Source organism: Desmodus rotundus, chromosome 3, assembly GCF_022682495.2.
Source record: "Desmodus rotundus isolate HL8 chromosome 3, HLdesRot8A.1, whole genome shotgun sequence".
Lineage (NCBI taxonomy): Eukaryota > Metazoa > Chordata > Mammalia > Chiroptera > Phyllostomidae > Desmodus > Desmodus rotundus.
Window position 1 is genome coordinate 114,061,999 of NC_071389.1, and position 13,577 is coordinate 114,075,575.

At 44.1% G+C, this 13,577-nt stretch overlaps 1 long non-coding RNA gene across 1 annotated transcript; it reads right to left on the reverse strand.

Moving 5' to 3' along the window:
- Positions 1-4,856: 4,856 nt before the first annotated feature.
- Positions 4,857-12,875, reverse strand: LOC128780487 (uncharacterized). Its single transcript, XR_008426419.1, has 3 exons — positions 12,751-12,875; positions 6,881-7,028; positions 4,857-5,698 (listed from the first exon to the last, which is right to left on the reverse strand). It is a non-coding gene; the product is annotated as an uncharacterized lncRNA (long non-coding RNA).
- Between the last annotated feature and the right edge of the window lie 702 nt (positions 12,876-13,577).

Sequence of the window (13,577 nt, forward strand, 5' to 3'; positions counted from 1 at the left end):
TCTGTGTTTTCTTCCCTTCCCCTCTAAAAAACAAACAAATAAACCTAAATCCAACAACAAAAAATGATAATTCACAATCCCCAGTGGGGTAATAGGCAGCTAAAGTATAGGAAACATCCCTATGAAAAGACGTGGAATTATGCTACTTTTCAGTAATAAATGAAATGAAAATAAGTGTACATTTGGGTGTACACATATATTCTATTGAGATGTATAGTTTCATTTAATTTTGGAGAAAAAAAGAACCATAGAAAGGATAACCCAGAAACTAATGAAGATGATTAATATTGTGTGGGGGAAGAAAAAAGAAGGGATAATGATAGGTTTAAGACTCCTATGGCTTTACGTCATAATAAAGTTTTGACTTTTCAACCACAAATATGCTTCACATATTCAAATATAAATGGAATCCAAGGTTATCAAAAAGAGTAAACCCTAAAGCTACATACAACCCATATAAATGAATCTTAATGCAAACAAACCTGATTGTATAGCTAGGTAGAAAAAATTAATTCAAGTAATTTAAAACACCACATTCTAACTATCTACCATTAGTGTGGTGTATTCTTTAAGAAATTTTAATTGTATTTGATTGAGTATTCTATTACAGTTGTTCCAATATCTCCCCCTTGGCACCCTCCACCCAGTACCCCCCACTCCCTCGGGCAATCAGCACACCATCATTCCTGTCCATGGGTCATGTGTAAAACTTCTTTGGCTACTCCATTTCCTATACCATACTTTATGTTCCCATGGCAATTCTGTTACTGCCTACTTGTACTTCTTAATCCCCTCCCATTTTCACCCATTCCCTTATACCCCTCTCTCATCTGGCATCAAAACACTCTCCATATCCATGGTTCTGTCTCTGTTCTGCTAGTTTGCTTAGTTTGTTTTTTAGATTCAATTGTTGATAGATATGCATTTTTGCCATTTTATTGCTCATAGTTTTGATAATCTTCCTTTTCTTAAAAGAGTGCCTTTAACATTCCAGGTAGTAATGGTTCAGTCATGATGAATTCCTTTCATTTTTTTCTTGTCTGAGAAGCTCATTACCTGCCCTTCTTTTCTAAATCATAGCTTAGCCAGGTAAAGCAATCTTGGTGGAAGGCCCCGCTTTTCATGACTTTGTATGCTTTTTGTTTATCCCTTCTAGCCTGTAAAGTTTCTTTTCATAAATCAGCTGACAGTCCTATGGGACCTCCCTGTAGGTAACTCACTACTTTTCTCCTGCTTCTTTTAAGATTCTCTCTTTATCTTTAACCTTTGGTATTTTAATTATGATGTGTCTTGGTGTAGGCCTCTTTGCATCTGTCTTATTTGGGAATCTCTGTGCTTCTTGGAATTGCATGAATATTCCTTTCACCAAAACAGGAAAGTTTTCTTTCATTTTTTCAAGGAGATTTCCAATTTCTTGCTCTTTCTCTTGTCCTTCTGACACCCCTATGATGCAAATGTTGGACCTCTTCAAGTTGTCAAAGAGGCTGCTTGCATTACCCTTCTTTTTTGGATTCTTCTATTTCTTGTACTGATCTGGTTGATTTTTGTTCCCTTATGTTCCAAATCATCAGCTTGATCCCCAGTTTCATCTGCTCTACTGACATTTCCCTGTAAGTTGTCCTTTATTTCCACTAGTGTATCCTTCATTTCTTACTGGATCTTTTTTATGCTGCTGAGGTCCTCACTAAGTTCTATGAACATCCTTATAACCTGCATCTGATAGATTGCTTATCTGCACTTTGTTTAGCTTTTTCTGGAGTTTTGATCTGTTCTATCATTTTGGCCGTGTTTCCTTGTCTGCTCATTTTGGCAGCCTCCCTGTCTTTGTTTCTACATATGAGGTAGGGCTTCAATGGCTCCCTGTCTTTGTAGTGTGCCCTAATGTAGTAGGTATCGTGTAGGGCCCAGTGGCTCAGCCTCTGCTATCACCCAAGCTGAGTACTTGGGGTGCTCCTTTTGTGTGGGCTGGGTACACTCTCCTCTTGCAGTTGAGCCTTGACTGCTGTTGGCAGGTCAATGGGAGGGATTCACTCAGGCCAGTGTGCATCAACGACTGGCTGCAACCACTGACCACCAACCTCAGCCTGCCGTGGAGCATGAGCTGTGCGGAGCATGGTTATGGTGCTCTGACATGGTCTGTTGCTGTCCACTGGGTGCATGGGCACTGTGGTTTCCTGGGTGGTGCAGGCCAAGGTCAGCACCAACCTGTGTTCTGTCCAGAGTCACCCTGCCTGAGATATAAAGCAATCTGAGATGGCTGCTACTTGTGCTGGTCTTGGAGATGCCTAGGTGAAGCCAACCTGTGAATCTAGGCTGGCTGCCACTAGTGCGAGGCCTGAGGCCACTGAGCAAGTGGTACAGGGGCTGGAAGCTTACTGAGGCCAGCTGTTGCTTGTTTGATAGGATTTAGGAAGTTATGAAATAGGAGCCAAGACCAGCCATTCATATGGAAAAGTCACAGTTAACAGTATGTTTGGCCCATAAGTTGGGTGAGACACAGTGATCTCAGGGTCTGCCAATTGTGTGAGCCAGGTTGATGGAGTCTCAGATATAGGACCTGCCTGCTGCCTCTGTGGCTCTGTTGGGGGAGGGATCAGAAAAGGAACAATGGCCTCTGCCTGCCTCTCTCCTGGGAGAAAGCTGTCCCCTAGTGCTTGCCTTAATGCCAGACCCTTCAGTTTCTCCCTGTATGCCATTCATGCCTTTCAAGCTGCTACCCTGGTGCTGGAGCTCAGAGGGAGTGAGTCTCAGGAAGTCTGTATGTGGGTTCTTTAAGGTGAACTGCTTAAGACTCCAGAAGTTTCTTCCACCGAATCACTGCCCACTGTCTTTTGCAGCTGGAAGTTATGGAGACTTATCTTTCTGGCACTGGAACCCTGGCCTGGGTGGCCTGGTGTGGGCCTGGGACTCTACAGTTCCCAGATATTCCTCCCAAGTTTTCACCACCACATGTGGGTGTGGGACCAGCCCCTTTTGTGTCTCTGTCCTTCCTACCAGTCTGGATGGAATAGGTCTCTTGATTTCCGTAGTTGACAGAGTTCCAGTCAACTCAATTTCTGAAGGTTCTGAATGATGGTTGTTCCATATTTTAGTTGAAATTTTGATGTGGTTGTGCATGGCCAAGAGTTGTGTTTACCTATGCTGCCATCTTGACTGGCAGTCAGTGTGATGTTTCTAATGGTAAAAATACCTGCCAACAAGCCCTGGACTTTACTTAATGAGTTTGTTATTGGCAGTGTTATTGGAGTAGGAATACTGCAACTACTGTGTATATTGTCCTGAACATAGCAATGCTTTTCAGGAAAGAGGATTCTTACTTTGGAAGATGGAGAATGCAAATATGTGATGGGAGCCCTATGATGTTCCAATTTTAATTGGAAGTATAAATAAGAATTCATCTTTTAATGTATCTCTGTTCCATGAAAAGGCCTGGAAGCAATGACACTCCAGTAGCAAGGAGCACACTTACTCCCCAAATCCTACTTTCTCTAGTGTATCATTCATGCCACACTATTTAAAAAGGCTCCTTGGAGTAATAGCTGATTACTGGTTGGGAGTAGGAAAAATTCAATAGGAGCATCTTTTTATGCCAGAACAGGAAGTGCTCATAAACTAATGGGTATGCATTAAAGGAACAGAGGGTCCAGCTCAAAACGTTCTCTCACTGGTCAAGTGGGGAACAATTTGAACATCAAAAACAATAATGAGGGTAATGGATGAAGGACCATTGAATTAAAAACTCATCCATGAGTCCATACTATATTAAAAAAATGCATGATGGTTGAGGTGGGGGGTTCCACTTCAAAAAACGTCAGTTAATAAATGTAGAAGAAATGACGGAATTACAACTACAAATGAAATAACTGATGCTGGCAAGAAGCATCAATGAAACGAGATTCGCATGGCCTCACCATACCTATCACTATACATATGACTTATTAACTACAAAAGGAAAACAAAGGTACTTTTGCATGGAAAGAGCTGATGGACACCACCTTCATGAAGTGATCAAAATGAGCAAGATGATGCTCTCCTCCATCCTGCAAAATTCCCACAAGGAGCTGCAGGAGAGGAAGGTGAAGCAGAGTTCACTGGCAAAGGGGGAGCATTTTCAGTTTGAGAGGCAGGCTGGCAAGGTGGCTAGATGTCCAAACCTGGGAAACCAGACAACCTGGCTTGGAATCCCAGCTCTTTCACCTATTAGCTGTGTGCCCTTGAGCATGTTACTGAACCTCTCTGTGCCTCACTTTCCTCCTCTGTAAGATGAGGCTATGGTACTTACAGCATATTTCCTAAACTGGGTTTTTTTTTTACTTTTGAAATGATTTCATACCTAAAGAAAAGTTGTAAACAAAAAATACCAAGGACTTCTGTGTATTCTTCTCCCAAGAAATTCTCTCTGAAAAATCTTCATGTTTTTCCATATTTGCTTCATCATCTCCCATGTGAAGTATATAATTTATTTATTTATTAAGTTATTATTATTGTGTTTTCTGAACCTGAAATGGATGCTGCAGTCATGATTCTCATTTACCCCTAAATACTTCAGTGTATATTATCTAAAAATAAAGATATTCTCTTACATAAGCATGGTACTATTACTAATATCAGGAAAGTAATGTTGCTGCAGCACTGTTATCAAATCTACAGACAGTTTGAAAATCATCAACTGTCCCAACAAAGTGTTTCAGAGCAAAAGAAAAACATTATTTTCTCTGGTCCACAGTCTAATTCAGAATCAAATGGTGCATTCAGTTGTTATTTCTCTTTATTCTTCTTTAATGTGGAACAAGTTCCTCATGTTTATCTTTCAAGACCTTGACATTTTAAAGATTTTAATCATTTATTTTCAGGGATAGAGAGGGGAAGGGAGGGAGAAAGAAAGGGAGAGAAACATCGACATGTGAGAGAAATATTGATTGGTTGCCTCATGCATGAGTCCCGACAGGGGAGTGAATCCGCCACCCAGCCAAGTGCCCTGATTGGAATAGAACCTGGGATACTTCCCTTTGTGGGATACACCCAACCTATGGAGCCACACCAGTCATGGCCATGATCTTGACATTTTAAAAGTGTACAGACCATTCATTTTGCAGAATGTGCCTAGGTTTTGGTTTGTTTCTTATTTCCTCATGATTAGATTCAGGTTGTGCATTTTTGGTGGAATCCCATAGAAGTGATGTGTGTTATAGGATGGTTCTGAGGATAAAATGTAACAGCATTGGGAAGAACTCCTGGCACCCAAGCACTCTCCACGTGTTGATGAGTTGCGTGTTGGTGTCCATGCTCTGAGGCCTCCCCTTTCCAAGGCCCTTCCCCTTCCAGATTCTCAGAGCATCCATCAACATCAGGTTTAGCAGCAGTGATTCACCAAGCCCAAGGTGCAAACAGGATCAATGGGGAAATGACACGTACAGGAAGGAGATAGCTAACTACACAGAATGGCCTACTAAAGGCTACATGAACTGTCGCTGAGGCATACTGGCTGTGTGGGCTGCCTGGGACTTGGACTGCTTGAGGCCAATTTAAAAGAAGGAGGGAGGCAGTCATTCCCACTTGACATAACACTGTGAGTCAAGACTCTGGATCAGGAGCTTTTGGGGGTCCATCCAGGGAACAGTCAGTGGTCTAGCAGTCCTGGAATGCAGAGTTCTTTGACAAGGAAGCAAAATGAACTCTGCTAGCACCTGGGGACAGACTGGATACAGAAGAGAAAGACATGAAACACCAATCCAAGAGAACCTGTGCACCCCAATGTTCATAGCAGCACAATTTACAATAGCCAAGTACTGGAAGCAACCTAAGTGCCCATCAGCAAATGAGTGGATCCAAAAACTATGGTATATTTACACAATGGAATTCTACACAGCAGAGAGAAAGAAGGAGCTTATACACTTTGCAACAACATGGATGGAACTGGAGAGCATTATGCTAAGTGAAATAAGCCAGGCGGTAAGGGACAAATACCATATGATCTCACCCTTAACTGGAACATAATCAATAGAAGAAAAAAGCAAACAAATTATAACCAGAGACATTGAAGTTAAGAACAATCTAACAATAGCCAGGGGGGAGTGGGGTGGGGACAGTGGGAAGAGGGGATTACAGGAACTACTATAAAGGACACATGGACAAAATCAAGGGGGAGGGTGGAGGTGAGGGAGGGAGGTGGGTTCAGCTGGTGTGGGGTGGAGGGATGGGGAGAAAAGGCATACAACTGTAATTGAATAACAATAAAATTTTTAAATAAATAAATAAATAAAATCTTTTTAAACAAAAAAAAAAAAGAAGAAGAGAAAGACAAGAGGAAGAGGACACTCAGGATGGTTCCAGGGTTTCTGCATCTTGGAGGGAAAAGAAGAGTATCCTTCACTAAGACTGGGAACCCAGGACAAATGAGGGAGGAAGACGATGCATTCAGTTTTTGACCAGGAGGGGTTGGGGGTGCCAGGTGGAGATGTCCAGTAGCCATGTAGATTTGGAACTCCAATCTGGGCTGGATGTCTAGATTTTGGAAACATGTTTTCCCTCTCTGCAAAACAGTGTCCCTCAAAGTGTTAGTGTGAGGATCAATGAAATGACATGTATAAACATCAACAACATCAAAGCAGTTATATGCTCAGAAAAATCAGGAAAGGTTCAGTGCTATGCTTCTGTAGCCATTCAAATTCTCATTCACCTTCAGTCTAATTCTCCTTGGACCCTGGGGTGTGTTTAACAATTTGATAGAGGGGACAGAGCATTCCTCAGAAAAATAAACTGAGAGAAGTACTTTGCCCAACTTCAAACCTTGAAAATCTCTGCTTAGGTAAATAAGCCTCTGACTACTTATAATCGAGGTCTCTCAAGAGCCCTTTTGGGCCCCAATATTCATACTTACAGTGCCGGTTGGACTCTCAAATATCCCAGTCTTACCAGCTTCCAACACCTGGTAGAGCTCTGCCACGAAGTCTTTCTGGATGGAATAGGATATGAAGGGAAAAGGGAAATGGATGCCACCAATCTCCTCAGTTATATCAGCCATGATCCTAAGGAGAAAAAGTAACACCTCTTTGTTCTCTGATGAGCCAGAAAGAACTGGCTTGAAATCTAGAACGGTTCCTAAGAACAGTCTCAGTACCAGTTATGGAACGTCTCCTTAGGTTGGACATTTTTTTCTGCAAACACATACCATGCTCTCTCCATCATGTGCATGTCCCCACGAAGCCATACCAAATCATGGAACCCATCTGGCGACATTTATCACAAGCAGCTCTAGAAGAAGGAAGCCTAGGAAAGCCCCTATACAGGAACTCCCTGCCATTTCACCTGGGATGCTTTTGCTGCTTGGATAGCCTTGTAGTGCCCCTAGGAAAGGCTTGGAGATTTCCTCTGGGATCAAAGGTGTTGCCTGTAATCACATCTGCAGTATTCTTCTCTCCCTTCTCCTCAGGTAACATTTGCCTGACAAATTTCCTTCACTTTATCCTGTTGTGAAGACCTCTAAGTACAATCATGGCACACAGGCAGAAAATTACAAGTACGATTACAGCTTTTCTTACATGGCACAGATTAACATACATGTCCCTGTTTTACAGGTTATCTTTAGTTTGCTTCTTAGTTCACCCTACCCTCCATTTCCAGTACCCACCAGAGCTGCCTCCACAAAATGGTTGGGCCTCAAGAATCAGAGCTTTCTGTCTGGCTCCAGACTGGCAGAGTGTTCTTCACAAGGACTACACCCGGCTGGAAGGGCTCCACATACAGACACCACAGCATCTCTTTCCCTTGCCAGCCCAAGGTCTAAGGCAAACTCTTCCTCTCCGTGTCTATGTCATCTTTTTGTCCTCTTCTGAACCTGATTTCACTGAGATAGCATTTGCATCTGAGGGACTTCCTTCCCTTAGTCACCATTTGGAGGACTGACTCTTTCATCCTAGTCCCACACTCTCTCTTTGGAAGTCACTGCTCCAAGCTCTTTAGCAGGCCCATCTTTCACAAGTACAAACATTAATAACCCTAAAACCATTTACATCTTTCTTACCTAACTAGCCTCAATAAAACCAACAGCAGGGTCTGTTCAACCTGAGGGGAAAGGCAGCTGCTGTACTGTTCTTCCAGTTACAGTTCAGGGGCAGTTCAAAGGACTGCAGAGGTGGAAGGATGAACTACAAGAAAAGTGACTTCAAAAAACGTGGACAATTCAATAACGAGAGGGAGGCATGTAATCAAATAACCATTACAAGGTGAAGGGGCAGAGAAAGGCATGTAACAAATTTTGAGCACCTATGTGCTAAGCACTCCACAGGCCCTTTGGCTTTTCTTATCTCGTTTAATCTGAAAACCACTGAAGGATACAGGTGTTGCATGTGGATACTTATAGAGATGAAATAATTGTTCAAAGTCTCAGCTTATTAGAGGAAAACCAGGGATCCAAACTGAGATCCATATGACTGTTTTAGTCTAATTTACTGGCTGCAGGAGATAACCAACAGACAGAAAAGAGAGATTTATTGAAAAGATACCTATTGAGAATTGAGACCATCTGGAAAAACCAAGAATAGAAGCCACAGACAGGGTGAGAGTTCTAGCACACCAGAACTACTGACACGTTCAAATCTCAAAACAGCTCCCAGAACCTCACCAACCAGTAAATAAATACCCTTGGATTTTCATTCTCTGGCTCACTCACATGCCAGATGGAGCCACTAACTGACTTCCTGCTTACTCACAGCTTCTGCTCATTCAGAACTTCAGCCTGCACATGGTCGCTTTGGCCCTCTGTACATTTTAGCTCCAGCTCCCACTACCACAGGAAAATGCTTTTCATATTTCTCAGTTCTAAACCCCAAGAGAAATATCTGATCAGCACATCCTGCCCTATTAAGCAGATCCCGGGTCACCCCACAGAAGGGTAAAGCACCAGCCTGATCTGATCATCCCGGGCCTTGCACTTGCTGCCCTCCCAACACCCACCCCAGCCCCTGCCCCAGAGAAGGATGAATCCTCAACAGTTAGGGCTGCTCAGCTCCTCAGAGAAGCCTCTCCCTCTATTTCGCCATCCTAGTGGTCAAATACCCTCCCTCCAAATACACACGTGAGCACACACACACACACACAGCTCTACTTTAAGTCACTCTTTCATTTCAATACCCTATATTTAATTTCTTCATAGCTCTTAGCACTCGCAACTAACTGGGTTGGCCAAACAGTCCATGTAGTTTTTTCCCCATAAAAGAGACACAATTTTCATTTTCACCAATAACTTTATTGATTTGGATATTTTGAGTATGGCAGCTCTCTCCCACATGGTATATCGTTAGTTGTCCTCAATTAATGCCTCGTTTGACTGCTATCAACTTCAACTGGTCTATCCAATTGTGGAACATTGTTCTGGAGAAATCTCCAGCACCAAACTTCTCAAACCACTCGTGACACGTTTGATCAGTCACAGCACCTTTTCCATACACTGCACCAATCTTTTTTTGTGCTTCAGTCGGGTTTTTATCTTTCTTAAAATAATGAAGCATAATATGCTGAAAATGTTGCTTATTTTCTCCCATCTTCAATATTAAAATGGTGACACAAAAATTCACCAATTTTGATAACCATTTTTTTAATGCATGCCAATGTGAAAGCTGTCACAAAACAATCTAACAAAATTGTTTTGAATGTAGTTGAAGACAACTAAGCGCCACTGGAGCCATCTTACAGAAAAAAACAAATGAACTTCTTGGCCAGTCCATTATTTTATTTAGACCTTCCCACTGGAATATACAAGGTCTGTCTGAAAAAAGTCCAGCCACTGTTAACATTATGGGAATGGTTTGCAGGAAATCGATGTAACCTGGCAGCCAAGGCGAGTGGACTGGAATGCACATGTGTGAACACTGGTGACTTTACTATACTAGTTAAGGGGTTGGTAGATGCCACTGAGTGACCGTGTATACTGTGTGGCTGTTGCATTCAAAATGACAGAGCAAGTAGAACAATGGATCTGCATCACATTCTGTGTTAAGCTTGAACATTCCTCAGCGGAAACCATCTGGATGATTCAGAAGGCCACAGCTATGGGCAACTGATGATTGGCAGCCTCATCAGGACAACACTCCTTCTGATGCATCATGTCTCATGCAGTTTTTCTGGAAAACACATCACATCACCCAGCTGATTCAGCTCCCCTATAGCCCACATTTGGTGTCCTGCAACTTCTGGCTCTTCCCAAAAATAAAATCACCTTGGAGATGGAAGAGATTTCAGACCATTGATGAGATACAGGAAAATATATTGGGGCTGCTGATGGCAATTGGGAGAACTGTGTGAGGTCCCAAGGTGCCTCCTCTGAAGGCGACTGAGGCGCCATTGTCCTATGTACAATCTTTCTTGTATCTTCTTCAATAAATGTCTCTAGTTTTCATAGTACATGACTGGGTACCTTCTGGACAGACCTTGTAAGTGGCATACAAGAAGGGACCTTGTCTGTCTTGCTTTTCCCTGTCCTTAGCACTCAAGAGAGCCAGTACTTTGGCAACTAGAAGGCATTCAATAAAAATCTGATGCATAAATAAGAAGCCAGTTTGACATGGGGGCTGTAGGTGGTTTCTGTTCAGAGGGGAGGGTGGAGGATGCCCCGTGACTTAAATATCTAGTCCGCAGGGCAGATCTTTCAGTTTCATACTGTCTTCTTATAACCTCACAACGGTCCTGTGCGGCCAGTATTTTTATTAGCTCCATTTCACAGATGAAAAAACTGACACTCAGAAATGGTCAGTGATTTGCCCACAGTCAATGAGCCACTGCCTGAACCCGAGCTTTGAACGCACATCTGCCAGACCCTTGAGCCCCTGACCTTGTATTACCTCTCTCTCCCTTCTCACCAGGATAGGTAGGGGGAAGAGACTTGGTTACCAAATGTTAGAGTGACAACAGGAAACAATACAGAAACAGAGTCGTTATTATTCCACTCACTGTCGGTGGTAATTATGGATCTCATTATTCCAGAAGCGGCACAAAGCGAAGTGAAAAGTTAAAGAAGAGTTTAGCCCCCACCAGGTGGCACAGCTGGTGGAAACTTTGTCCCATATACCAAAAGGTTGCGGTTCGATTCCTGGTCAGGGTACATACCTAAGTTGTGGGTTTGATGCCTGGTCTGGTCGCCTGTGGGAGGCAACCAGTCAATGTTTCTCTCTCACATTGATGTTTCTCTCTCCCTTCTTCCCTCTCTACAATCAACAAACATGCCCTAAGGTGAGGATTTAAAAATAAGGGTTAAGATAAATCCATGAATAGTGGATACACTAAGCACACCTTCTAAGGATGCTTGGTGTTACTTTTTCTGACCTCTTCAGGTTGGTTGCAGGGAGGACCATCATGACCTCCCACACAAGGTCTTCCTAGAATTCCTCACCAGTGCTAATAAGGCACATACCAGCACAGAAAACCTTATGCTCATTAACTGTGAAAGAACCTCAGGTACATACTGTCCTAAAAGTGTTCATGCTCTTCAGTCTTCAATTATCACTCGTTATTTACTTGGGTGTAAACTATTGTTACAGACTGAACTGTGTCCCAATCCTCCCACAGAGTCATGTGTTAAAGCCCCAACCCCCAACAAGAGACTCTATTTGGAGACAAGACTTTTAGGTGGTAACTAACATTAAATGGAAAAGCTAATTGAGATTAAATTAAGTCATTAACAGTGAGGTCCTAATCCTCATAGGAGGAAGAGAAAGAGCTCTCTCTTCACCAGCCCCACACAGACAAGAAGGGGGCCTTCTGCAAGAGAGGAAGAGGGTTCTCACTGGGGACTGAATAGGCTGGGACCTTGGTCTTGGACTTCCCAGCCTCTAAAACTGTAAGAAAAAAATTCTGTTCTTTAAGCTACCCAGTGTGTGGTATGATGTTATGGAAACCACAGAAGGCAGAAACAACTATGTTCCGCGCACTATCCGGCTTTTAAGCTTCTAAAATGCTTTAACTTCACACACCCGGGGAGACAACACCGCCTCAAAACAAAACGTCTCCAGCACCTACTCTGAACCGAGAGCCACAGTATGCAGCAGAGCGGCAACGCTCCCGCAGCTGGGCACGCGGCCCGGCCCCCACAGCCTTGCTCTGGTTTCTGTCTCCCTCCCAGACACATCCTCAGAGCTCTCACACTGTGTAGGAAAAACCTGCCACGTTTTAGCATTTACTTCCACTTTTCATGCCACATCCTCCAACAACCTGGGCAGTTCCAATCATCCGAATCTTCTCGACTTGGGCCTCACTCCACCTTGATTTTCTGAAGGGCAGACACTAGGGCAGAGCCCTTAACAGTGTGGGCTCTGGGGTCACACTGCCAAATTTGGGATTCCAGCTGTATTCGAGCCTCAGTTAATACCCCTAACCCTCAGTTTCCTCATGTGTAAAAGAGAGGTCAAAGCGCATACTCACCAGGTGGCAGTGGCCACTAAACAAGATGTTTCATGAAAAGCGCTTAGCTTACTTGGACTACTGAACCCCCTGCTGCAGGTTAGCTACTGTGGCTCAAAGCACGGCCCCAGTTTAACTGCAGATCCCGCCCTCACTGGCCTCCCAGTCCCCTTTGCGTTGGTTTCTCACCTGTCCATCACACCTTAGCCCCGCCCCTACAGATCCGGATGGTTTTTCCCGCCCTGGGCTCCCCCCACCCCTTTGCAAGCCTCTGGTTTCTGCTTACCCCGGAGTTTGCCCTTTCTCAGTTCGTTTCTCCTGGTCCTAAGCTTTGTTACCACGCCACACCGTACTCACCCTGTTTGCGGGAAAAGCAGCTTTGCTTCAGGGAAGGTTGGTGAGGCACCAGAGCGAACGTGGCTGAATTCCCAATCGCGGATCCTACGGGATGCCGCATCGCCGCCACACCCGCGCGCCACCGCGCATGCTCCCCCGGGGCCTGGAGCCTGTTCTCTCTCTTGGCCCCCCTGCGTTCGCGCGGCTGGTTTACTATGGGGCTGCTTTTTTTCCCCGGCAGTGGGATCGCTGGGCGCTGGACGTAGTGGACTCTCAGAACCTCTTTTTCGGAGCGCAGCCTTTTTCGCTGGAGGCTGGACCTCCGCTGCCCTCCCGCCCATTGCAGACTGTCTGACCCTCTGCTAATTAGCGCTGAGGGTACCAAGCGCTCTGCCGTTGCTTGACTTGGTCGGAGTGGCGGATACTTACTCAACACCGCAGGGCCGAAGAGCTGTACCGAGACCTGAGAATCCTGTATACCGGCCCCGCCATTGTCCGGCCTTAATATGCACGAACCTGTTAGTTTACCGTGGAATGGACGGTACACACCTCTACCGGGTTGTGCGTGGGTTGTGCGGGAACTAGGACGTCCTTTTTATTTTTTCCAGTTACAGTTGACATCAAATGTTAGTTTCAGGAGTACAACATATTGATTACACATTCATGTAACTTATCAAGTGATCACCCTGAAAAGTCTCCTACACACCTGATAACCATATACAGTTATTAGAATATTATTGGCTCTTTCTGTACACTGTATTTAACCCCCCTACCCCCGTTACAATTATAACTGGCAATTTCTACTTCTCAGTCCCTTCACCCTTTTCGCCCGTCGCCCAAATCCCCTC